The sequence below is a fragment of the Cervus elaphus genome, chromosome 4 (assembly GCF_910594005.1).
Source record: "Cervus elaphus chromosome 4, mCerEla1.1, whole genome shotgun sequence".
Lineage (NCBI taxonomy): Eukaryota > Metazoa > Chordata > Mammalia > Artiodactyla > Cervidae > Cervus > Cervus elaphus.
Window position 1 is genome coordinate 18,538,799 of NC_057818.1, and position 24,897 is coordinate 18,563,695.

The 24,897-nt window shown below is 39.5% G+C and overlaps 1 pseudogene; it reads left to right on the plus strand.

The window, feature by feature from the left end:
• The first annotated feature begins 13,567 nt into the window (after window positions 1–13,567).
• Window positions 13,568–24,546, plus strand: LOC122692719 (annotated as a pseudogene).
• The last annotated feature ends 351 nt before the right edge of the window (window positions 24,547–24,897 follow it).

The following is a 24,897-nucleotide window of genomic DNA, read 5'->3' on the forward strand; positions in this document are numbered from 1 at the left end:
TTTCTAGACTTTTGGATAGCAGCCATTCTGACCTGCATGAGATGGTACCTCATTGTGGTTTTGATTTGCATTTCTCTGATAATGAGTGATGTTGAGCATGTTTTCATGGTTTGTTAGCCATCTGTATGTCTTCTTTGGAGAAATGTCTGTTTAGTTCTTTGGCCTACTTTTTGATTGGGTCTTTTATTTTTCCAGAATTGAGCTGCAGGAGTTGCTTGTATATTTTTGAAATTAATTCTTTGTCCATTGCTTCATTTGCTATTATTTTCTCCCATTCTGAAGGCTGTCTTTTCACCTTGCTTATAGTTTCCTTCGTTGTGCAGAAGCTTTTAATTTTAATTAGGTCCCATTTGTTTATTTTTGCTTTATTTCCATTATGCTGGGAGGTGGATCAGAGAGGATCCTGCTATGACTTTGTCGGAGAGTGTTCTGCATATGTTTTCCTCTAGGAATTTTATAGTTTCTGGTCTTACATTTAGATCTTTAATCCATTTTAGTTTATTTTTGTGTATGGTATCAGAAGTGTTCTAGTTTCATTCTTTTAAAAGTGGTACACCAGTTTTCCCAGCACCACTTGTTAAAGAGGTTGTCTTTCCTCCATTGTATATTCTTGCCTCTTTTGTCGGTGATAAGGTGTCCATAGGTTCGTGGATTTATCTCTGGGCTTTCTATTCTGTTCCATTGATCTATATTTCTGTCTTTGTGCCAGTACCATACTGTCTGGATGACTGTAGCTTTGTAGTATAATCTGAAGTCAGGCAGGTTGATTCCTCCAGTTCCATTCTTCTTTCTCAAGATTGCTTTGGCTATTCGAGGTTTTTTGTATTTCCATACAAATTGTGAAGTTATTTGTTCTAGTTCTGTGAAAAATACCATTGGTAGCTTGATAGGGATTGCATTGAATCTATAGATTGCCTTGGGTAGTATACTCATTTTCACTATATTGATTCTTCTGATCCATGAACATGGTATATTTCTCCATCTATTTGTGTCCTCTTTGGCTTCTTTCATCAGTATTTTATAGTTTTCTATGTATAGGTCTTTTGTTTCTTTAGGTAGATATACTCCTAAGTATTTTATTCTTCTTGCTGCAGTGGTGAATGGAATAGTTTCCTTAATTTCTCTTTCTGTTTTCTCATTGTTAGTGTATAGGAATGCAAGGGATTTCTCTGTGTTAATTTTATATCCTGCAACTTTACTATATTCATTGATTAGCTCTAGTAATTTTCTGGTGGAGTCTTTAAGGTTTTCTATGTAGAGGATCATGTCATCTTCAAACACTGAGAATTTTACTTCTTTTCCAACCTGGATTCCTTTCATTTATTTTTCTTCTCTGATTGCTGTGGCTAAAACTTCCCAAACTATGTTGAATAGTAGGGTAAGAGTGGGCACCCTTGTCTCGTTCCTGACTTTAAGAAAAATGCTTTCAATTTTTCACCACTGAGGATAATGTTTGCTGTGGTTTTATCATATATGGCTTTTATTATGTTGAGGTATGTTCCTTCTATGCCTGCTTTCTGGAGGGTTTTTATCATAAACGAATGTTGAATTTTGTCAATGGCTTTCTCTGCATCTATTGAGATAATCATATGGTTTTTACCTTTCAGTTTGTTAATGTGGTGAATCACATTGATTGATTTGCAAATTTTGAAGAGTCGTTGCATCCCTGGGATGAAGCCCACTTGGTCATGATGTATGATCTTTTTAATATGTTGTTGGATTCTGTTTGCTAGAATTTTGTTAAGGATTTTTGCATCTATGTTCATCAGTGATATTGGCCTGTAGTTTTCTTTTTTTGTGGCATCTTTGTCTGGCTTTGGTATTAGGGTAATGGTGGCCTCATAGAATGAGTTTGGAAGTTTACCTTCCTCTGCAATTTTCTGGAAGAGTTTGAGTAAGATAGGTGTTAGCTCTTCTCTAAATTTTTGGTAGAATTCAGCTGTGAAGGCATCTGATCCTGGGCTTTTGTTTGCTGGAAGATTTCTGATTACAGTTTCAATTTCTGTGATTGTGATGGGTCTGTTAAGATTTTCTATTTCTTCCTGGTTCAGTTTTGGACAGTTATACTTTTCTAAGAATTTGTCCATTTCTTCCAAGTTGTCCATTTTATTGGCATATAGTTGATGATAGTAATCTCTTATGATCCTTTGTATTTCAGTGTTGTCTGTTGTGATTTCTCCATTTTCATTTCTAATTTTGTTGATTTGATTCTTCAACTTTTTTTTTTTTTTGATGAGTTGGGTAATGGTTTGTCTATTTTATTTATCTTCTCAAAGAACAAGCTTTTAGTTTTGTTGATTTTTGCTATAGGCTCCCTTGTTTCTTTTTCATTTATTTCTGCCCTAATTTTTAGTATTTCTTTCCTTCTACTAACCCTGCAGTTCTTCATTTCTTGTTTTTCTAGTTGCTTTAGGTGTATGGTTAGGTTATTTATTTGATTTTTCTCTTGTTTCATGAGGTAAGGTTGTATTGCTATGAATCTTCCCCTTAGCACTGCTTTTACTGAATCCCATAGGTTTTGGGTTGTTGTGTTTTCATTTTCACTTGTTTCTATGCATAGTTTGATTTTTTTTTATTGCTTCTGTGATTTGTTGGAGAACAACAAAAGCGTGTTGTTCAGCCTCCATATGTTCGTATTTTTAATAGTTTTTTCCCCCTGTAGTTGACATCTAATCTTAACGCATTGTGATCAGAAAAGAGGATTGAAATGATCTTTGTGTGTGTGTGTGTGTTTTAATTTTTTTATTAGTTGGAGGCTAATTACTTCACAACATTTCAGTGGGTTTTGTCATACATTGATATGAATCAGCCATAGATTTACACGTATTCCCCATCCCGATCCCCCCTCCCACCTCCCTCTCCACCCGATTCCTCTGGGTCTTCCCAGTGCACCAGGCCGGAGCACTTGTCTCATGCATCCCACCTGGGCTGGTGATCTGTTTCACCATAGATAGTATACATGCTGTTCTTTTGAAACATCCCACCCTCACCTTCTCCCACAGAGTTCAAAAGTCTGTTCTGTATTTCTGTGTCTCTTTTTCTGTTTTGCATATAGGGTTATCATTACCATCTTTCTAAATTCCATATATATGTGTTAGTATGCTGTAATGTTCTTTATCTTTCTGGCTTACTTCACTCTGTATAAGGGGCTCCAGTTTCATCCATCTCATTAGGACTGATTCAAATGAATTCTTTTTAATGGCTGAGTAATATTCCATGGTGTATATGTACCACAGCTTCCTTATCCATTCATCTGCTGATGGGCATCTAGGCTGCTTCCATGTCCTGGCTATTATAAACAGTGCTGCGATGAACATTGGGGTGCATGTGTCTCTTTCAGATCTGGTTTCCTCAGTGTGTATGCCCAGAAGTGGGATTGCTGGGTCATATGGCAGTTCTATTTCCAGTTGTTTAAGAAATCTCCACACTGTTTTCCATAGCGGCTGTACTAGTTTGCATTCCCACCAACAGTGTAAGAGGGTTCCCTTTTCTCCACACCCTCTCCAGCATTTATTGCTTGTAGACTTTTGGATAGCAGCCATCCTGACTGGCGTGTAATGGTACCTCATTGTGGTTTTGATTTGCATTTCTCTAATAATGAGTGATGTTGAGCATATTTTCATGTGTTTGTTAGCCATCTGTATGTCTTCTTTGGAGAAATGTCTGTTTAGTTCTCTGGCCCATTTTTTGATTGGGTCATTTATTTTTCTGGAATTGAGCTGCAGGAGTTGCTTGTATATTTTTGAGATTAATCCTTTGTCTGTTTCTTCATTTGCTATCATTTTCTCCCAATCTGAGGGCTGTCTTTTCACCTTGCTTATAGTTTCCTTTGTTGTGCAAAAGCTTTTAAGTTTCATTAGGTCCCATTTGTTTATTTTTGCTTTTATTTCCAATATTCTGGGAGGTGGGTCATAGAGGATCTTGCTGTGATTGATGTCGGAGAGTGTTTTGCCTATGTTCTCCTCTAGGAGTTTTATAGTTTCTGGTCTGACATTTAGATCTTTAATCCATTTTAGTTTATTTTTGTGTATGGTGTTAGAAAGTGTTCTAGTTTCATTCTTTTACAAGCGGTTGACCAGCTTTCCCAGCACCACTTGTTAAAGAGGTTGTCTTTTTTCCATTGTATATCCTTGCTTCCTTTGTCAAAGATAAGGTGTCCATAGGTTCGTGGATTTATCTCTGGGCTTTCTATTCTGTTCCATTGATCTATATTTCTGTCTTTGTGCCAGTACCATACTGTCTTGATGACTGTGGCTTTGTAGTAGAGTCTGAAGTCAGGCAGGTTGATTCCTCCAGTTCCATTCTTCTTTCTCAAGATTACTTTGGCTATTCGAGGTTTTTTGTATTTCCATACAAACTGTGAAATTCTTTGGTCTAGTTCTGTGAAAAATACCGTTGGTAGCTTGATAGGGATTGCATTGAATCTATAGATTGCTTTGGGTAGAATAGCCATTTTGACAATATTGATTGTTCCAATCCATGAACACGGTATGTTTCTCCATCTGTTTGTGTCCTCTTTGATTTCTTTCATCAGTGTTTTATAGTTTTCTATGTATAGGTCTTTTGTTTCTTTAGGTAGATATACTCCTAAGTATTTTATTCTTCTTGCTGCAATGGTGAATGGTATTGTTTCCTTAATTTCTCTTTCTGTTTTTTCATTGTTAGTATATAGGAATGCAAGGGATTTCTGTGTGTTAATTTTATATCCTGCAACTTTACTATATTCGTTGATTAGCTCTAGTAATTTTCTGGTAGAGTCTTTAGGGTTTTCTATGTAGAGGATCATGTCATCTGCAAACAGTGAGACTTTCACTTCTTCTTTTCCTATCTGGATTCCTTTTACTTCTTTTTCTGCTCTGATTGCTGTGGCCAAAACTTCCAACACTATGTTGAATAGTAGTGGTGAGAGTGGGCACCCTTGTCTTGTTCCTGATTTCAGGGGAAATGCTTTCAATTTTTCACCATTGAGGGTGATGCTTGCTGTGGGTTTGTCATATATAGCTTTTATTATGTTGAGGTATGTTCCTTCTATTCCTGCTTTTTGGAGAGTTTTAATCATAAATGAGTGTTGAATTTTGTCAAAGGCTTTCTCTGCATCTATTGAGATAATCATATGGTTTTTATCTTTCAATTTGTTAATGTGGTGTATTACATTGATTGATTTGTGGATATTGAAGAATCCTTGCATTCCTGGGATAAAGCCCACTTGGTCATGATGTATGATCTTTTTAATATGTTGTTGGATTCTGTTTGCTAGAATTTTGTTAAGGATTTTTGCATCTATGTTCATCAGTGATATTGGCCTGTAGTTTTCTTTTTTGGTGGCATCTTTGTCTGGTTTTGGAATTAGGGTGATGGTGGCCTCATAGAATGAGTTTGGAAGCTTACCTTCCTCTGCAATTTTCTGGAAGAGTTTGAGTAAGATAGGTGTTAGCTCTTCTCTAAATTTTTGGTAGAATTCAGCTGTGAAGGCATCTGGTCCTGGGCTTTTGTTTGCTGGAAGATTTTTGATTACAGTTTCGATTTCCTTGCTTGTGATGGGTCTGTTAAGATCTTCTATTTCTTCCTGGTTCAGTTTTGGAAAGTTATACTTTTCTAAGAATTTGTCCATTTCATCCAAGTTGTCCATTTTATTGGCATAGAGCTGCTGGTAGTAGTCTCTTATGATCCTTTGTATTTCAGTGTTGTCTGTTGTGATCTCTCCATTTTCATTTCTAATTTTGTTAATTTGGTTCTTCTCTCTTTGTTTCTTAATGAGTCTTGCTAATGGTTTGTCAATTTTGTTTATTTTTTCAAAAAACCAGCTTTTAGCTTTGTTGATTTTTGCTATGGTCTCTTTCGTTTCTATTGCATTTATTTCTGCCTTAATTTTTAAGATTTCTTTCCTTCTGCTAACCCTGGGGTTCTTCATTTCTTCCTTCTCTAATTGCTTTAGGTGTAGAGTTAGGTTATTTATTTTGCTTTTTTCTTGTTTCTTGATGTAAGCCTGTAATGCTATGAACCTTCCCCTTAGCACTGCTTTTACAGTGTCCCATAGGTTTTGGGTTGTTGTGTTTTCATTTTCATTCATTTCTATACATATTTTGATTTCTTTTTTGATTTCTTCTATGATTTGTTGGTTATTCAGAAGCGTGTTATTTAGCCTCCATGTGTTTGAATTTTTAACAATTTTTTTCCTGTAATTGAGCTCTAATCTTACTGCACTGTGGTCAGAAAAGATGACTGGAATGATTTCAATTTTTTTGAATTTTCCAAGACCAGATTTATGGCCCAGGATGTGATCTATTCTGGAGAAGGTTCCGTGTGCACTTGAGAAAAAGGTGAAGTTGATTGTTTTTGGGTGAAATGTCCTATAGATATCAATTAGGTCTAGCAGGTCCATCGTGTTATTTAAGGTTTGTGTTTCCTTGTTAATTTTCTGCTTAGTTGATCTTTCCATAGTTGTGAGTGGGGTATTAAAGTCTCCCACTATTATTGTGTTACTATTAATTTCCTCTTTCATACTCATTAGCGTTTGCCGTACATATTGCGGTGCTCCTATGTTGGGTGCATATATATTTATAATTGTTATATCTTCTTCTTGGATTGATCCTTTGATCATTATGTAGTGTCCTTCTTTGTCTCTTTTCACATCCTTTATTTGAAAGTCTATTTTATCTGATATGAGTGTTGCGACTCCTGCTTTCTTTTGGTCTCCGTTTGCTTGAAATATTTTTTTCCAGCCCTTCACTTTTAGTCTGTATGTGTCTCTTGTTTTGAGGTGGGTCTCTTGTAGACAGCATATATAGGGGTCTTGTTTTTGTATCCATTCAGCCAGTCTTAGTCTTTTGGTTGGGGCATTCAACCCATTTACATTTAAGGTAATTATTGATAGGTATGGTCCCGTTGCCATTTACTTTGTTGTTTTGGGTTCACGTTTATACAACCTTTCTGCATTTCCTGTCTAGAGAAGATCCTTTAGCATTTGTTGAAGAGCTGGTTTGGTGGTGCTGAATTCTCTCAGCTTTTGCTTATCTGTAAAGCTTTTGAATTCTCCTTCATATCTGAATGAGATCCTTGCTGGATACAGTAATCTAGGTTGTAGGTTATTCTCTTTCATTACTTTCAGTACGTCCTGCCATTCCCTTCTGTCCTGGAGGGTTTCTATTGATAGATCAGCTGTTATCCTTATGGGAATCCCTTTGTGTGTTATTTGTTGTTTCTCCCTTGCTGTTTTTAATATTTGTTCTTTGTGTTTGATCTTTGTTAATTTGATTAATATGTGTCTTGGGGTGTTTCGCCTTGGGTTTATCCTGTTTGGGACTCTCTGGGTTTCTTGGACTTGGGTGGCTATTTCCTTCCCCATTTTAGGGAAGTTTTCAGCTATTATCTCCTCGAGTATTTTCTCTTGGCCTTTCTTTTTGTCGTCTTCTTCTGGGACTCCTATGATTCGAATGTTGGGGTGTTTCACATTGTCCCAGAGGTCCCTGAGGTTGTCCTCATTTCTTTTGATCCTTTTTTCCTCTCTGCTTCATTTATTTCCACCATTTTATCTTCTACCTCACTTACCCTATCTTCTGCCTCCGTTATTCTACTCTTGGTTCCCTCCAAAGTGTTTTTGATCTCATTCATTGCATTGTTCATTTTTAATTGACTCTTTTTTATTTCTTCTAGGTCTTTATTAAACATTTCTTGTATCTTTTCAATCTTTGTCTCCAGGCTATTTATCTGTAACTCCATTTTGTTTTCAAGATTTTGGATCATTTTTATTATCATTATTCTAAATTCTTTTTCAGGTAGATTCCCTATCTTCTCCTCTTTTATTTGACTTGGTGGGCATTTTTCATGTTCCTTTACCTGTTGGGTATTTCTTTGCCTTTTCATCTTGTTTAGATTGCTGTTGCTGGAGTGGGCTTTCTGTATTCTGGAGGTCTGTGGTTCCTTTTTATTGTGCAGGATTTACCCAGTGGGTGGGGTTAGATGATTGGCTTGTCAAGGTTTCCTGGTTAGGGAAGCTTGCGTTAGTGTTCTGGTGTGTGGAACTTGATTTCTTCTCTTTGGAGAGCAATGGAGTACCCAGTAATGAGTTTTGAGATGGGTCTATGTGTTAGGCGTGACCTTGGGCAGCCTGTATGTTGATGTTCAGGGCTATGTTCCTGCATTGCTGGAGAATTTGCATGGTATGTCTTGCTCTAAAACTTATTGGCTCTTGGGTGGTGGTTGGTTTCAGTGTAGGTATGGAGGCTTTTGGACGGTCACTTATTACTTAAAGTTCCATGTAGTCAGGAGTTTTCTGGTGTTCTCAGGTTTTGGGCTTAAGTCTCCTGCCTCTGGATTTCAGTTTTATTCTTCCTGTAGTCTCAGGACTTCTCCAACTATACAGCACTGATAATAAAACTTCTAGGTTAATGGCGAAAAGATTCTCCCCCGTTAGGGACACCCAGAGAGGTTCACAGAGTTACATGAAGAGGAGGAAAGGGAGGAGGGAGATAGAGATGAGCAGGAGGAGAAAAAGGGGGACTCAAGAGGAGAGAGACAGATCTACGCAGCTGTCTGTTCCCAGAGTGTTCTCCGTATCCCAGATACCTACAAAGATTCACAGAATTGGATTGGGAAGAGAAGGGGAAAGGAGGAAATAGAGGTGTTCTGAGGTAGAAAACAGAGAGTCAAGATTGGGAGAGAATAATCTTCGGTTTAAAAATAGGGCTTCTCTTCTTTTTTTTTTGTAAGGTTATAGTGTATTGAAAATGAAAATTAAGGAGTAGTAGAGGAGTACTAGAGGACTTTAAAAGAAATAAGAGAAAAAGAAAAATAGAAAATAGAAGAGAAAAAGTTAAGAAAAAAAAGAGAAAAAAGAAAAAAAAGAAAAAGAAAAAAAAGAAAAAAGAAAGAAAAAAAAAATTTTTTTTCCCCTAATTAAAAAAATCGTAAAAATCTATGAAAATGAAAGTTAAGGAGTAATGGGGGAGTAATAGGGAATTTTAAAGGAAAATAAAAGAGAAAAAATAAAAAAGAAAAAATAAAAAAAGAAAAAAAAATTTTTTTTTCTTACTTAGAAAAAAAAAAAAAAGTAAAAATATATCTAGGAATTTCTCTGGAGCTGTTGCGGTCAGTGTGGGTTCGGCTCAGTTTCAGATAGCTCCTCGTTCCAGCTTACATTTCTCGATATCTACAGGGCCCTTCCGGTGTAGTCAGTGTTTTCTACAGGGATTTTAATCTGTTGCACCAGTCCCTTCTGAAGCGGTTCCCTTTGTTTATTTGGCTTCTGTTTGCCGGTCTCTTCAGAGCCTCATTTCCGCCCCGACACAGGCGGGCGGGGGTGGACTCTTACTCAGCTAGCTAGTTCCGTTCGCTCTGCGGGGAGGGGCTGGCGCTGCAGGGAGGGGCTGGCCCTGCGGGGGCGGGCTGGCGCTGCCAGGAGGGGCTGACGCTGCTTTCTCCGTCTGCGCTGCTCAGGCTCCCCTGGCTGTTCTATATGGAGCGCGCCCCGCGCTGCGCGAGGTTCCAGCCCTCGGGTGTTCCACAAAAGCGCGGAACCAAAAGCTGCGCCTGCTCTCTGTGCCTTCCCCGTCAGAGCGGTCCAGGCAGCGAGGGGCTTGATGGGCGCACTATCCCCAGGTGTGGCGCGCCCACTCCCTTCCGCGGACCCAGTCTCAGTTTCCGCTGGCGCCAGTCGGGTGCGTGCGCCTTCTGCCCTCTGCGTCCCCAGGCCCAGTCCCCGCCCGCGCCGGTCGGGTGCCTGCGCCCTGTGTCTCGCCCGCGACCTTCCCCTCCCCCCTGCCTCCTGCCTCCGGCGGGGCTGGGCCGCAGCCTGCGAGCTCCTCTGGACTTTCTCGGTCCCTTTGTTCTGCGAACAGCCGGCAGTGTGTTCGGGCAGGTTAATTTTCTCTCTCTCTTTTGGTCTCCCACAGTTCAAGTTGGCAACTCACAGAAGCTCCCTCCGATTGTCCTCAGGGCACTCAGGCCCGGACCCTACCCCAAGCAATGCTGCCTAAGACTCCCTTCCCGGGACGGATCTCCATCCTTAGCTCATTTGTCTCACTTTTTATCTTTTATATTTTGTCCTACCTCCTTTCGAAGACAATGGGCTGCTTTTCTGGGCGCCTGATGACCTCAGCTAGCGATCAGAAGTTGTTTTGTGAAGTTTGCTCTGCATTCAGTTATTCTTTTGATGAATTTGTAGGAGAGAAAGTGGTCTCCCCGTCCTACTCCTCCGCCATCTTGGCTCCTCCTGAAATGATTTTTTTTTAATTTACCAAGGCTAGATTTATGGCCCAGGATGTGACCTATCCTGGAGAATGTTTTGTGTGCACTTGGAAAAAGGTAAGTAGTTGTTTTGGGGTGAAATGTCCTAGAGATATCAAAGGTCTAACTGGTCCCTTGTATCATTTAAAGTTTGTATCTCCTTGCTAATTTTCTATTTAGTTGATCTATCCATAGGGGTGAGTGGGGTATTAAAGCCTCCTACTATTATTGTGTTATTGTTAACTTGTCCTTTCATACTTGTTAGCATTTGCCTTACATATTGCAGTGCTCCTATGTTGGGTGCACATATATTTATAATTGTTATATCTTCTTCTTGGATTGATCCTTTGATCATTATGTAGTGTCCTCCTTTGTCTCTTTTCACAGCCTCTATTTCAATGCCTATTTTATCTGATATGAGTATTGCTACCCTTGCTTTCTTTTGGTCTCTATTTGCATGAAGTATCTTTTTCGAGCCCTTCACTTTCAGTCAGTATGTGTCCTTTGGTTTGAGGTGGGACTCTTGTAAAGCATGTAGAGGAGTCTTGTTTTTGTATCCATTCAGCCAGTCTTAGTCTTTTGGTTGGGACATTCAACCCATTTACATTTAAGGTAATTATTGATAGGTATGGTCCCGTTGCCACTTACTTTGTTGTTTTGGGTTCGTGTTTATACAACCTTTCTGTGTTTCCTGTCTAGAGAAGATCCTTTAGCATTTGTCAAAGAGCTGGTTTGGTGGTGCTGAATTCTCTCAGTTTTTGCTTGTCTGTAAAGCTTTTGATTTCTCCTTCATATTTGAATGTGATCCTTGCTGGGTATAGTAATCTGGGTTGTAGGTTTTTCAGTTTCACCACTTTAAGTATGTCCTGCCATTCCCTTCTGTCCTGAAGAGTTTCTATTGAAAAATCAGCTGTTATTCTTATGGGAATCCCCTTGTGTGATATTTGTTGCTTTTCCCTTGCTGTTTTTAATATTTGCTCTTTGTGTTTTATCTTCATTAATTTGATTAATATGTGTCTTAGGATGTTTTGCCTTGGGTTTATCCTGTTTGGGACTCTCTGGGTTTCTTGGACTTGGGTGGCTATTTCCTTCCCCATTTTAAGGAAATTTTCAGCTAGTATGTCCCCAAGTATTTTCTCATGGCCTTTCTTTTTATCATCTTCTTCTGGGACTCCTATGATTCAAATGTTGGGGTGTTTAACATTGTCCCAGAGGTCTCTGAGGTTGTCCTCATTTCTTTTAATTCTTTTTTCTTTTTTCCTCTCTGCTTCATTTATATGAAATCAAATGTATATATGGAGTTATCTGTAACTCCATTTTGTTTTCAAGATTTTGGATCATTTTTACTATCATTATTCTGAATTCTTTTTCAGGTAGACTCCCTATCTCCTCATGTTTTGTTAGGTTTGGTGGGCATTTATCATGTTCCTTTACCTGCTGAATATTTTTCTGCATTTTCATCTTGTTTAGATTGCCGTGTTTGGGGTGGCATTTCTGTATGCTGGAAGTTTGTAGTTCCTCTTTATTGTGGAGATTCCTTCCTCCCCCATGGATGAGTGGCTTGTCAAGGTTTCCTGCTTAGGGAAGCTTGTGTTGGTTTTCTGCTGGGTGGAGCTTGATCTCTTCTCTCTGGAGTGCAATGAAGTAAATGTCCACTAGTGAGTTTTGAGGTGTCTGTGGGTTTGGTGTGACTTTTGGCCCCCTGTATTATAATGCACAGGTTTATGTTCCTGCATCATTGGAGAATTAGCTTGGTATGTCTTGCTCTGAAACTTGTTGGCTCTTGGGTGGAGCTTGTTTTCAGTGTAGGTATGGAGGCTTTTGGATGAGCTCTTGTAGGTTAATATTCCATGGAATCAGGAGTTCTCTGATGTTCTCAAGTTGTGGAGTTAAGCCTCCTGTCTCTGGCTTTCAGTTTTATTCTTACAGTAGCCTCAAGACTTCTCCATCCATACAGCACTGATGATAAAACATCTAGGTTAATGATGAAAAGATTCTCCACAGTGAGGGACACCCAGAGAGGTTCACAGAGTTACATGGAGAAGAGAAGAGGGAGGAGGGAGATAGAGATGACCAGGAGGAGAAGACGTGGAATCAAAAGTGGAGAGAGCAATCCAGCCAGTAATCAATTCCCTATGTGCTCTCCACAGTCTGGAACACTCACAGAGGTTCACAGAGTTACACAGAGAAGAGGGAGGAAGGAGATAGAGGTGACCAGGAGGAGAAGAGGGGGAGTCAAGTGGATAGAGACTGATCTAGCCAGTAATCAATTCACTAAGTGTCCTCTGCAGCCCGGAGCACCCAAAGAGATTCATAGAGTTAGGTAGAGAAGAGAAGGGGGAGGGTGGAGATAGAGGTGACCTGGAGGAGAAAAAGGAGAGTCAAAATGGGAGACAGCAATCAAGCCAGTAGTCACACTCCTAAGTAAAAATGATTACTGAAGATTGGATTCTTAAAGGTACAAAATTGATAACAAATACCACAAAGCAAAGATTAAAAATCTAGAGTAGAGGTTAGACTCTCAAAAATAAAATATTAAAAGAACAAAGCAAAAAAAAAAAAAAAAAAAAAAAGAACAAAGCAAAATCACAAAAATTATAAAAAATATATGAAATTGGCTTTAAAAATAGGGTTGTTTATTTTTTGCAAGGTAAAAGTAGGTTATAAAAATGAAAATTAAAAGAGTAATAAAGAACTTAAAATTTAAAAAGTTAAAAAATGATAATAGTAAAATATATCTAGGAATTTCTCTGGAGCTGTTGTAGGCAGTATGGGGTCAGTTCAGTTTCAAATAGTTCCTTGTTCTAGCTTATACTTCTTCTCAAGGTCTATAGGCACCTTCCATTGTAGTTAGTGCTAACTACAGGGTTTTAATCTGTTGCACCTGTCACTTCTAAAGTGGTTCCCTCTTCTTTGTTTATTTTGGCTTCTTCTGTTTGCAAGTCTCTTCAGTGTCTGATTTCCACCCTGAGACTAGGGGGTGAAGGTGGTCACTTATTTAGGCTCACTTATTCAGTTGTGCTGTGGGGAGGGAGGAACACTGCAAATATCACTGGTGTGTGTGGGGAGTGCTGTCAGTGCCTGGACCACACTGGGTTTGCCCCCGCTCATGGCATGTGTGCTTTCCTGGTCTACACTGCTCAGGCTGCAGGTTGCTCTGCAGGAGAACTGTCCAAAGCAGGCCCTGGGTTGCATGCACTTCCCAGGTCTAAGCTGCTCAGGTTCAGGTTCTCGGGTACTCCACAAAGGCACAGACTCGGTTGGGTCTGTGTTTTGTACCCTTCCCAGGTCCGAGCAGCTCAGGCGACCAGGTGGTTGGCAAGCACGCTCTCCCAGGTGTACGATGCCTCTTATCACCTCCCGAGTCCCATCCACCCGGTTTCCTGGGTGTGCAGCGAGAGCGCCGTCTCAGGTGTGCCTTATGTCTCTTCTCGGGAACTGATCTCTGGCTGTGACCCTCCTGGCAGATGTCAACCGTCCAGGGTCCCAGGAAGACTTGGTTAGCAACTGGGAGCCTGCTCGCAGTTTGGTAGAGGATGCCACCTCTGGGGCGGCGATTGCCCCTTGCCTTCCTGCTCTGGCTGCCACCAGCCTGCCTCTCTGCCCCCAGCAAGGGGAGGGGCCAGTCCAAATTCGGCTGGCTCTCCTCTGGTATTCACTCAGTCCTTTGTTCTGTGAGAAGGCCCAGCAGCGCCTTAGGTTAGAGCTTTTCACAGGAAAGTTCTCTCTCTCTCTCTCTTTTTCTCTCTCTATGGCTATCCCACAGTTTGGGTTGCTGTCTCATGTTAGTTCCCTCAGATTGTCCTCAGGGCATTCAGGCCCATTCCTTACCCTAAGCATGCAGCCTGCACCTCCCTGTTCAGCTCCCGCTCACTGCTGGCAGATGTGAGCGTCTGGGCTACTTCTCCACTGGAGTTGCAGTTAGGCGCGTATTGTGTGGGTTTTTTGTCTGTTTGTTTTCCTCCCGGTTATGTTGCCTTCTGAAATTCCAAAACTCCCCACAGACCAGCCAGTGAGAGGGTTTCCTGGTGTTTGGAAACTTCTCCTCCTTCATGACTCCCTCTCTGGAATGGGTCTCCATCCCTAACTCTTTTGTCTCTCTTTTTATCTTTTATATTTTGCCCTACCTCCTTTAGAAGAGAATTAGTTGCCTTTCTGGGTGTCTTTGTGTCCTTCGCCAGCGTTCAGAAGTTGTTTTGTGGAATTTGCTCAGCATTCAATTGATCTTTTGATGAATTTGTAGGGGAGAAAGTGATCTCCCCGTCCTATTCCTCCACCATCTTAGGACCTCCCTGCGTTTCTTTTTCTTTGTGATGGTCTTGATCTTGTCTCTTGTACAGTGTCATGAACCTCCATCCATAGTTCTTCAGGCACTCTGTCTATTAGATCTAATCCCTTGAATCTATTTGTCCCTTCCACTGTGTAATCATAAGGGATTTGATTTAGGTCATACCTGAATGGTCTAGTGGTTTTCCCTACTTTCTTCAATTTAAGTCTGAATTTGGCAATAAGGAATTCATGATCTGAGCCACAGTCAGCTCCTGGTCTTGTTTTTGGTGACTGTATAGCGCTTCTCCATCTTTGGCTGCGAAGAATATAATCAATCTGATTTTGGTATTGACCATCTGGTGAGGTCCATGTGTAAAGTCTTCCCCTTGTGTTGTTGGAAGAGGGTGTTTGCTATGACCAGTGCATTCTCTTGGCAAAACTCTATTAGCCTTTGCCCTCCTTCATTCTGTACTCCAGGGCCAAATTTTTCTGTTACTCCAGGTATCTCTTGACTTCCTACTTTTGGATTCCCATCCCCTATAATGGAAAGGACATCTCTTTTGGGTGTTAGTTCTGGAAGGTCTTGTAGGTTTTCATACAACCGTTCAACTTGAGCTTCTTCAGTATTACTGGTTGGGGCATAGACCTGGATTACTGTGATACTGGATGGCTTGCCTGGAAAGGAGCAGCGATCATTCTGTCATTTTTGAGATTGCATCCAAGTACTGCATTTCAGACTCTTTTGTTGACTATGATGCTACTCCATTTCTTCTAAGGAATTCTTGCCCAGAGTAGTAGATATAATGGTCATCTGAGTTAAATTCACCCATTCCAGTCCATTTTAGTTCACTGATTCCTAAAATGTTGATGTTCACTCTTGCCATCTCCTGTTTGACCACTTCCGATTTGCCTTGATTCATGGACCTAATATTCCAGGTTCCTATGCAATATTGCTCTTTACAGCATCAGACTTTACTTCCATCACCAGTCATTTCCACAGCTGGGTGTTGTTTTTGCTTTGGCTCCGTCTCTTCAGTCTTTCTGGATTTATTTCTCCACTGAGCTCCAGTAGCTTATTGGGCACCTACAGACCTGGAGAGTTCATCTTTCAGTGTCCTATCTTTTTGCTTTTCATTCTGTTCATGGGGTTCTCAAGGCAAGAATACTGAAGTGGTTTGCCATTCCCTTCTCCAGTGGACCACGTTTTGTCAGAATTCTCCACCATGACCCATCCATCTTGGGTGGCACTACATGGCATGGCTCATAGTTTCATTGATATGAAAGGCTGTGGTCCATGTGATCAGATTGGTTAGTTTTCTGTGATTGTGGTTTTTAGTCTGTCTGCCCTCTGATGGAGAAGGATAAGAAGCTTATGGAAGCTTCCTTATGGGAGAGACTGATGGAGGGGGAAACTGTGTTCTGATGGGCCACAGTAAATCTTTAATCCAATTTTCTGTTGATGGGTGGTGCTGTGTTCTCTCCCTGTTACTTACCTGGGGCCAAACTATGGTGGAGGTAATGAAGATAATGGTGACCTCCTTGAAAAGGTCCCATGTACGAATTGCTACACTCAGTGCCCCCAACTCTGCAGCAGGCCACCACCGACCCACGCCTCCACCAGAGACTCCTGGACACTAATGGGCAAGTCTAGGTCAGTCTCTTGTGGAGTCACTGCTCCTTTCTCCTGGGTCCCGGTTCTGTTTGTGCCCTCCAAGAGTCTATTTCCCAGTCCTGTGTAAGTTCTGGCAGCTCTATGGTGGGATTAATGGTGACCTCCTCCAAGAGGGCTTATGCCATACCCAATTCTGCTGCACCCAGAGCCCCTGCCCCTGCGGCAGGCCACTGCTGACCCCTACTTCCACAGGAAATACTCAAACACAGTTCTGTCTCAGTCTCTGTGTGGTCTCTGGATCCTGGTGTGGACAAGGTTTGTTTGAGCCCTCTGAGTGTCTCTGGCAGGTATGGGGTTTGATTCTAAACACGATTTTTCCCCTCCTACCATCTTGCTGGGGCTTCTCCTTTGCCCTTGGACGTGGGGTATCTCCTCACAGCCACTCCAGCACAGCACAGCCACCACTCCAGATTCTCAAAGATTCTCTTGATGAGGGTGAAAAAGGGGAGTGAAAAACTGGCTTAAAACTTAACATTCAAAAAATTGGCATCCAGTTCCAAAACTTCATAGCAAATAGAAAGGGAAAACATGGATGCAGTGGTAGATTTTATTTTATTTCCTCCAGAATCTCTGCGGACAGTGACTACAGCCTTGAAATTAAAAGATGCTTGCTTCTTGGAAAGAAAACTATGACAAATCTATATAGAATATTAAAAAACAGAGACATAATTTTGCCCACAAAAGTCAAACCAGTTAATCCTAAAGGAAATCAACCTTGAACATTCATTGGAAGGATTGATGCTGAAGCTAAAGCTCCTATACTTTGGCCACCTGATGCAAAGAGCTGATTCATTAGTAAAGATCCTGATGCTGGGAAAGATTGAAGGCAGGAGGAGAAAGGGGAGATAGAGGATGAGATGGTTGGATGGCATCACTGACTCAGAGGACGTGAGTTTGAGCCAACTCTGGGAGACAGTGAAAGACTGGGAAGCCTGGTGTGCTGCAGTCCATGGGGTCGCACAGAGTTGGACTCAACCGAGTGACTGACCAACAAGTATGCATAGAAATTAAATAAACAGGGTGACAATATACAGTCTTGTCATACTCCTTTCCAAATTTTGAACCAGTCAGTTGTTCCATGTAAGATTCTGTTGCTTCTTGACCTGCATACAGGTTTCTCAGGAGACAGGTAAGGTGGTCTGGTATTCCCATCTCTAAGAGTTTCCCACAGGTTATTGTGATCCACACAGGCAAAGGCTTCGGTGTTGTCAAAGAAGCAGATGTTTTTCTGGAATTCCCTTGTTTTTTCTATGATACAATACATCTTGGCAATTTGGTCTCTGGTTCCTCTGCTTTTTCTAAACCCAGCTTGTACATCTGGAAGTTCTCGTTTCACATATCTGAAGCTTATCTAGCTTGAAGGATTTTAAACATAACCTTACTAGCATGGGAAATGAGCACAATTGTGGGGTACTTTGAACATTCTTTGGCATTGCCCTTCTTTGAGATTGAAATGAAAACTGACCTTTTCCAGTCTTGTGTCCACTGCTGAATTTTCCAAATTTTCTGGCATATTGAGTCCAGCACTTTAATCATATCATCTTTTAGGGTTTAAACAGCTAAGTTTAAATAGTTTGTTCATAGTAATGTTTCCTAAGACCCACTTGAATTCATGCTCCAGGATGTCTGTCTCTAGGTGAGTGACCACACCATTGTGTTTATCTGGGTCATGAAGATCTTTTTTGTATAGTTCTTCTGTGTATTCTTGCCATCTCTTTTTTAATCTCTTCTGCTTCTGTTAGGTCCTTATCATTTCTGTCCTTTATTGTGACTATCTTTGCATGAAATGTTTCCTTGATCGCTCCAGTTTTCTTGAAGAGATCTCTAGTCTTCCCCATCTATTGTTTTCCCCTGTAAATGTCAACTATGTCAAGCTGATTGAAAGTGTTAAGTGTTCTGTGGCCCTATTGATTTACTGTCCAGTTCTATTAATTATTGAGAAAAGCTATGTTGAAATACCCAGTTGTAATCATGGATTATTCTGTTTTTAATTCCATTAGTTATTGCTACATATATTTTGAAGCTCTATTATCAATTGACTATGCCAAAGCCTTAGAATGTGTGGATCACAATAAACTGAAAGAGATGGGAATACCAGACCACCTGACCTGCCTCTTGAGAAACCTGTATGCAGGTCAGGAAGCAACAGTTAGAACTGGACATGGAACAACAGACTGGTTTCAAATAGGAAAAGGAGTATGTCTAGGCTGTATATTGTCACCCTGCTTATTTAACTTATATGCAGAGTACATCATGAGAAACGCTGGGCTGGAAGAAGCACAAGCTGGAATCAAGATTGCCAGGAGAAATATCAATAACCTCAGATATGCAGATGACACCACCCTTATGGCAGAAAGTGAAGATGAACTAAAAAGCCTCTTGATGAAAGTGAAAGAAGGGGAGTGAAAAAGTTGGCTTAAAGCTTAACATTCAGAAAACTAAGATCATGGCATCTAGTCCCATCACTTCATGGGAAATAGATAGGGAGACAATGGAAACAGTGTCAGACTTTATTTTTTTGGGCTCCAAAATCGCTACAGATGGGATTGCTGCCGTGAAATTAAAAGACGCTTACTCCTTGGAAGGAAAGTTATGACCAACCTAGATAGCATATTAAAAAGCGGAGACATTACTTTGCCAACAAAGGTCTTTCTGGTCAAGTCTATGATTTTCCCAGTAGTCATGTATGGATGTGAGAGTTGGACTGTGAAGAAAGCTGAGCTCTGAAAAATTGATGCTTTTGAACTGTGGTGTTGGAGAAGATTCTTGAGACTCCCTTGGACTGCAAGGAGATCCAACTAGTCCATCCTAAAGGAAATCAGTCCTGGGTGTTCATTGGAAGGACTGACGCTGAAGCTGAAACTCCAGTATTTGGTCACCTCATGTGAAGAGTTGACTCATTGGAAAAGACCCTGATGCTGGGAGGGATTGGGGGCAGGAGGAGAAGGGGATGACAGAGGATGAGATGGCTGGATGGCATCACTGACTTGATGGACATGGGTTTGAGTAAACTCCGGGAGTTAGTGACGAACAGGGAGACCTGGCGTGCTGTGATTCATGGGGTCGCAAAGAGTCAGACACGACTGAGCAACTGAACTGAACTGAACTGAACTGATTATCAATTTGTGCTTAAATTGAGTATTGTTACATATTCTCGATAGATTGACTCTTTATCATTATGATATATTCCTTTTAATATATTATATATTCCTTTTATATATATATAAAATTATATTTATATTCTTTATATAATATTTATGTATTTATATATATATTCCTTTTAATCCCTGGTAATAGTCTTTGATCTGATGTTTACTTTGTTTGATATTAACAAAGCCATCCTAACTTAATTATTATTATTGTTTACACTATATATATTTTACTATACTTTTTACACTTACACTTTGTATTTTAGTATTTAAAGTGACTTTCTTGAATTCATCATATAGTTGGATTATGTTTTTCTTTGTTTTTGTTTCTTAAATCCAATTTGACAAATTGCCTTTAATTGAAATACTTGCTTAGACTGTTTAAATTTAATGTAGTAATTTTAAAAACTGGGTTTCAGTCTATCAGCTTGATATTTATTTTCTATTTCCCTCATCTACTCTTTATTCCTTCTCCCCTCCTTTCTTGACTTCTTTTGGATTGTCTTCTAACATTCCATTTTATTCTACTATTGGTTAATTAGCTAAACATCTTTTAAACATTAAAAAAACTATTTATTTATTCATTTGGCATTCCTGGATCTTTGTTGCAGCATGTGGGATCTTTTCTGCTTCTCTGGTAGTTCAGATGGTAAATAATCTGCTTGCAGTGCAGGAGAGCTGGGATCAATCACTGGGTCAGGAAGATCTGCTGGAGAGGGAAATGGCAACCCACTCCAATATTCTTGCTTGGAGAATCCCATGGACAGAGGAGCCTGAAGGGCTACCTCCATAGGTTGCAAACAGTTGCAAAGACTTGACTGAAGTGACTTAGCACACATGCACACACACGTGGGGTCTTTTTAAACTTGTGGCATGTGGGATCTTTAGTTACGGCATGCAAACTCTTAGTTGTGGCATGTGGAATCTAGTTCCTTGACAAGGGATTGAACCTGGGCTTCCTGCACTGGCAGTGTGCAGCCTTAGCCCCTGGACCACCAGGGATGTCTCTTAGATATTTTTTATGTGGTTGTTTTAGTATTTAAAATTAAATTAGCAAAAGTAACATTGTAGACTCATGTGCAATATAAGAATCTTAAATACTATACTTCCATCTCCTCCTTCCATTCTTTGCACAGATATTTTACCTCTATATATGTTATAAATCCCCAAATATATTGTTATTTTTGGTTCAAACAATTACCTTTAAAGACATTTTAAAAATGAGAAAAAAGCCTTTAATATTTACTATTTCTATTTCTTTTCATCCTTTTGTTTATATGCAAGCCTCCAGTTAGCATAATTTTCCTTTTGCCTGAAGTACTTTCTTTAACATTTCTTATAGTGTATATATGATAGTGATGAATTATCTTAACCTTTTTCCTGAAAATATCTTCGTCTGCCTTCATTGTTGAGATGTACTTTTTCTGTGTATAGAATTCTAAGTTGAGAATTTTTTTCTTTTAGCATTTCAAAGATGTCTCATTGTTTTCTGGGTTTCTGAAGAGAGGCCTGAAATTATTTTCATGTTTGTTCATAACGTGAACAAACATAATATGAACAGTACATAATGTTCCTTTTTCCTCTGGTTCTCAAGACTTTAAGATGTGTCTTGGTAAACATTGCTTTACGTTTATCTCATTCGAGTTTTGTTGAACTTCCTGAATCTGTCAGTTTGCAGTTTTTATCAAATTTATAATTTTGAAATTTATTTATTGGATAAAAGTTGATACTTAACATTGTGAAAATTTAAGATGTACTTTATGTTATATTGATACATTTATGTATTGTAATATGGCTACAGTTGTAATGATATTTATTACATCACATACTAATAGTACAATAAACTGTACATTAAATATTTATTGCTATTTTAGTACTTGTTTACAAGTTTGTACCCTTAAACATCCTCAGCCCACACCTATACTCTGGTAGCCACTGTTTAACTCTCTGTTTTTTTGTTTAAACATTTTTTTTTTTGTTGTTTGAGATTCCATATGTAAGTTATATACAATATTTGTCTTTCTCTGTCTGGCTTATCTCATTTAGCATAATGTACTCAAGGTCCATCCATGTTGTTGAAAATGGCAGGATGCCCTCCTGTCTCATGGCTGAATAATATATCATTGTGTATGTATACTACATCTTTTTTAACCATTTATTTGTTGATGGGCATTTGGGTGTTTCCATATCATATTTGTAATTTTATTGGTCACAATTTTCTCAAAACATATTCTCTGTGCTCCTTTATCTCTCCTCTTCTCTCACACTTTAATTTTTTAAAATGTTTGATGTTATTCCATAGGTTACTGAGGGAGGCTCTGTTTATTTTTTCAGTCTTTTTTTGGGGGTTATTCTGTGCCTTATTTTGCATTGTTTCTATTGTTATGGTTTCAACTTCTTTTCTTCTGCAGTGTCTAGTATGCACTTATTTCTATCCAGTGAAGTTTTTTCTTCTTGTGATTTATATTTTTCATGTTTGGTAGGTCCATTTGATTCTTTTTTATAATTTCCACTCAGTTCTCACAATGCTAATGTTTTTCTTTAACTAGTTAAGCACTCTGAATGTATTTTTAAGAATTGTTTTAGGAACTTGTTAATTATGTAATTTTTGTCATTTATACATATGTTTCTATTGATTTTTTCTTCTTGTATGGATCACGTTTCTATAGATGTCTAGTAATTTTTTATTGAATGCTAGACTTTGCATATTATGCATTGAGTGGTGCATTTTCTGTAATCTCTTAAAGAGTTTTGGACTTTTTACTGGAAGGCAGTTAAGTTACTCCAGGTTAGCTTGATTCTTTTGATGCTTGTTTTTAAACTATTTAAGGGTGACTTAAGAGTGACCTTTCCTCCAGGCTTAGTTTAGCTCCACTACTAAGACACATTTTTTTTTCTTTTTTTTGCCTTCTACTAAAGATTCTGTGATTCAGTAAGTTCTCTCCACTTTGCTGGTGAGAACTGGAATGATTCCAGGTCCAAAGTGAGCTCTGCAAATTATTTAGCCTATAGCTCTTTAATAATTATTCTTTCCCCAGAGTTTATCCTTTGCCCAGCTTTATTGAGTTTCACCATATATAGGTTGTTATTTGAACAAAGAATCAAGGGAATCTGTGCAGATATTTAGAACTCATTTTGTGATAGTTTCCTCTTTCTTGACATTCTGCCCTACAAAGTTTAGCTAACTCAGCTCCCTGAAATACTGATCTCTGACTCCTCAATTCAATAATACCCTCTGTTCTCTATTTAGGTTCCCCTTCCCTTCACCACAATCCAGAAATTGACTCCAGACAGGAAGTTAGGGTGATCATGGAATTTACTTTGTTTATTTCCCTTCTCTCAGGGATCACAGTGTTTTGTTGCCTGTTGTCCAATATCTGAAAATATATTTTGTACAGTTTCCCAATTGTTTGGGATGAGGGGTTAGTCTAGACTGCTATTCCCTCACAACTTGAAGTAGAAATGGGGCTGGCATTTTTTGTTGTGTACTACCATCCCTCTGGCTAAGCCCTTCGTTACTCCCTTTCTGATTATTCTAAAAGCTGCCTCCTTTTTACCCACCAGTCCATCTGTTCAGGGCATTCATGTTTATTTTCATTTATTTATTTCTTGTTTCATTTTGTTACTCCCTTGCTCAAAAGTATTTAGTGACTCCAGGAGTGAATATATGATGTTTTTCCTGCTCTTGTGTTCTTTCTTTTGGAAACCATCTCCCCTCACTATATTCTAATGGAAATATACCTCTTTATCCTTTATTCCATTCCTACTCACCCACCCTGTCTGTCCAGTCTTGGTACCTCATTTCATAGCAATAGTGATTGTTCCAGAGGTAGATAGTGTCAATCATGGTCTTCTTTGGGACTGATATATAGATACTGAGACAAAGGGATGCTCTTTTGTCTAAGTGTGCTAGGCTGGGAGAATGTAAATTTGGGACTATTAAGGATCATCTTCCTTTGCCTAATGGAGAAGGATTTACGCTGTAGGAGCAAATGAAATCAGCCCAATAGGTAAAGGACAAAGAGACAAAGACAGAGAAGATGCAAGAGAGAGCATTAAGTCCCTTGATTCATATGTGTATGAAGGTGGCAGATCCCTACACTAACCAGTTCATTGAAATAATGAGTTTCCTTTTGCTTAATCTAGTTTGAGTTGAAATTCTCTTACTTATATCTGAAAGAATTTCACTTAGGACAATTTTCCCTGTGTTTTTTATAATAAAATATAGCTTTACAAAAGCTACTCACTAACCCCAGGAGATTTCCCTACTTTTGGTACTTTGTGCTGACATCAGGCGTGCTGGTCTTTGCTTATCAAAATGCTAGGCAGAGCAGCTCTGTGGTACTGTGGAAAGAGCTTAGGCTCAGAGTCAGAGAGATCTGGGTTTATGCTTTTTTGCTTCCTATTAACTGTGCGGTATGAAAGGTCAGTGCATATATTTCACTTCCTTCTTCAATAAAGAGTGGGAAAAGTAGGAAGCCCCAATGGTACTCATAAAAATTAGACTTATCCACGAATAACTGAAAACCGAAGATAAGAATACTTTGAAGAGATATTATAGAAGTTTCTTTCTCATGTATCAGTAAATTAAATCTGGTGGTAAACATGCAGGTTTCACAAAGTCAGGAGTGAGTCACTTCTTACCCTCTTTTCCTCCACCACTATAACATGTGGCTTCAATTCTAAAAGTATTCCTGTCTTTATTGAAGTCAGCTGGACCTATGATTCAGACTCCATGTATTATTCCCACCCAAGTACCAGGAGAAATGGTTTGAGGGAAAAGACAGGCATTTTTCTATGTTGAAAAAATTTTTTCCCCTCAGAAGGAAGCTTTCCCTTGCTACTATTATTCACCTCTGTTAGCAGAATCTGCCAAAATAGAATGTTGAAAGCTCTCAGTATCTCCAGTAAGGAGGAGGAGAGAGCAAGAGCAAGGCAAGAAGGCAGTCACCATGAGCTCAGACACTGTATGAAAACTGAATATACAGCCTTAAAATAGAATGTGGACATAAAAACTCAAAGCGCTATCCCTTTTGTAAGATTTATAGCAAAAATATTAACAGAATTAATATTTCTAATGGAGTGGTGGACCCAAGAGTCATATCCCTGCTAGCAAAATGGCAGAATTCATAGAGCATCAAAGTTGTCCTGCAAGAGCCTCAGCATCTAATGATGTCTAAAGAAAATGCGAAACTTCCTCAGCCCCTCGAAGGACAGTGTTACAGCAATTAATCAAAAAGAAAAACCACAGGCCCTCCCCTACAACCCCTATTTGATTTAAGCAGTCTTCATTTTCCACAGGTGGTGCTAGTGGGGAAAGAATCCACCTGCCAATGAAGGAGATGCAAGAGATGCGGGTTTGATCCCTGGGTTGGGAAGATCCCCTGGAGGAGGAAATGGCAACCCACTCCAGTATTCTTGCCTGGAAAATTCCATGGACAGAAGAGCCTGGTGGGCTACAGTTCATAGGGTCGCAAATAGACACAACTGAGAGACTGAGCACACACATTTCCATAGTAGTAAATTTTCTAGATAAGTCTTATAGACCTCAAAGTACTGGAAGGAATTCCTCTGTCCATGGAA